A 2,690-nucleotide genomic window follows, 5' to 3' on the forward strand; every position below is an offset into this window, starting at 1 on the left:
GCGCTAGCAGAAAATTAATAAATTCTAGTTGATAAGATACGAAATCGTTAAAAATCTCACATTTATATAATAATCAATTTAGTTAAAATAATACATAAAGCGATAAAATCCTAAACAGATAATGTAAATGAGAAATTTTATCTAATCTAATGGTATACAGAGCAACTGGTGTAGGATTCTGAGAATTATTTGACTTTGGATCAGCAATTTACACGATAACGAGAGCGAAAATCTTTCGTCCTTATTATGCAAATGAAATAATAAAGTATTCGAGTAGATTTGTAAGTGCATGAATTGCCATATATCGTGCATAATTATCTGTTCCTTTAAACCTGAATGCATTGAAAATTTTGCAAAATCTTTCCTTTTCCTCGCTCTAATAAATGACAATTTTAAAACTTCTTTTTTAAAGTTTCATTTCTTATTTCTTCTTAGGAAAAGAGCTAAAATGTTTATAATATTTTATAAGCGATGTAGTTATCATACAGAAAATTGACACGAACTGGTATGTTTGACAACAGGAAGTTATAGGAAGGTTATTCATATTGTAAAGTTTTTAAGAGTTGGATAATTAACATTAACTAAAAGAATTAAGCGAGGTATTATTTATAAGCGCGTTTTGAAAGAGGAATAAAGAAAAAAGACAGCATGTTCTAGCTGATCTACAACAGTTAGCACTTGTTCAATTAAAACTTTCTATTTCCATGCTTTTTTTTTCTCTTTGGCGGACACTTAGCAGACTCAGGCTTGGCCACTACTACGGCCAGAAGTAGTGGCTACTTTGTTGAAGCACTTAATAGGTGGACAGTCGTTGCCTCCTATAAAGTGAAGGACCGTTACAGCTAATAGTCAAGATTCGAACTCTGGTCTTTCGGTACCGCAGTAGACTCACTTATCCACTGTACCCTCTGTGCAGCCTTTTGTGCATAATAAATGTAATTATGGTACCTCCTTTAATTAAAGGCGCAAGCAAAAAAAAAAAAAAAAAAAAAAAAAACAGAAAACAAAATTATATTGCAAACAGGATATGATTATCGTAAAGTTGTACAGACATTAGGATATTTTTTAGAGGCCGGAGACAGGAAAAATTAGCAACGCCTTCGCCGGGAATCGAACCACGGACCTCTGGAATACTGGCCCAGCGTGCTACCGTTACACCACAAAGGCACGCTAGGAAAGTGGGAGAAATACCTTATACACTCCCCTTTTTAAAGGGCGACTAGGATTTTAGGGGACCTAGTCGCAAAATCCTGGGTGTGAAGAATCATCATTCACAACCCTTTTAGTTCGGGCGCCACTGTAGAGACATTAGGATATTTTTTGGAGGCCGGAGAGATGAAAAATTAACAACGCCGGGAATCGAACCACGGACCTCTGGAATACCGGCCCAACGTGCTACCGTTACACCACGAATGCACGCTAGGGAAGTGGGAGAAATATCTTATAAAGTGTCATATAATTTTAGAGTTTACTAATATTAAAATGCAATTAAAGAAATTTTGATAGCTAATTAATTGAGAATAGAATACTTAAAAAAAATATAAACAAAAAAAATTGAAGGGCTTTCAGATTTTTTTTTAATATTTTGTGTGTTACCTTTATTTATTAAATATCATGTTCTTCGCATTTGAACCATACAATTAAATTCAGTAAAAATATCACAAAACAACTTCAAAACAAAATAGCTTTAGAATTTCAGATACACAGTCTCGCGCGCTGGAGATAATTTTTTTTTCGTATAGTGTTGTCATTGCTCGCTTTGAAATCGTTGAGTTTGTTAATCAAAAATTTGTTATATTTAATTTCATTAAATATAATGCAGGGCTGTAATATTTGGTGGCAATAATTTGAAAAGTGAAACGCCGTTTATATAGTGAGCCAACACAAAATACCAAAACGAAATTAATAGCCCTTTTGGGAAAATGCCCCTTTGGGCTAAACAATCAGTTATCTTTCGCCCACGGCAGCATAAAATACTAGTTAGTTATATAAGAATTCATCAGTGATAAAGAAAAAAAAAAATGCAGGTTTTTAATACTGCTTGTCATATTTCGCTTTTTCAGCTAAGGCTGGTAGTAATTTGACGGAAAAGTTAGATTTTAAATGTCTACTTACTTCTTCATACAGTTTCATTTTTTTTTTTATCATTTTCTAGTTTCTTAGCTGTGCATAATATACTTCAAAAACTTACCATAAATAATGAACGTGATAAAGTTCATTATTTATGGTAAAGTTTACTAGCAACACAATCACTATAATATATTTAGGTATATAATTTGAAAATTGATAGGTCTGTGAAATTTCATTCCACATTTCAGCAATACCTTCGCAACTTTGTATGATAGCAGGTACATCAGATCGCATTCGAATGCATTTTGCAATAAAATTCCTCCACTTTGTTAATGCAAATTGTTGATTATGTTTAATGTCATTTCATTTCAGAAATCGCGGACAAAATTCATTGACAATAAATATTCTAATTCGAGATTTCCAAATCGTTTAATGTTCTTATGGTATTTCATTTTAACTAATTAAATTATTCCTGTACCAAAAGATGAATAATTTATTAGAAAAAATTAACGTTCATGTCTGGGAAAAGATCATTTGCCAGATTTTAATTATTTCTCCTTTCTCCCTCCCTCTTTTTCCACTCTTAATTTTCGAGTTTTCTAAGAATTTTTCTCTACAAT

General features: G+C 32.3%; 1 non-coding gene across 1 annotated transcript; it reads right to left on the bottom strand.

Moving 5' to 3' along the window:
• Positions 1–1,095: 1,095 nt before the first annotated feature.
• On the bottom strand, positions 1,096–1,167 carry TRNAT-AGU (transfer RNA threonine (anticodon AGU)). The gene has a single exon. It is a non-coding gene; the product is annotated as a tRNA-Thr (tRNA).
• Positions 1,168–2,690: the final 1,523 nt, after the last annotated feature.

This window comes from Stegodyphus dumicola, chromosome 1 (genome assembly GCF_044657685.1).
Source record: "Stegodyphus dumicola isolate Sdum_Otavi_A_Nest chromosome 1, ASM4465768v1".
NCBI classification, from domain to species: Eukaryota; Metazoa; Arthropoda; class Arachnida; order Araneae; family Eresidae; genus Stegodyphus; species Stegodyphus dumicola.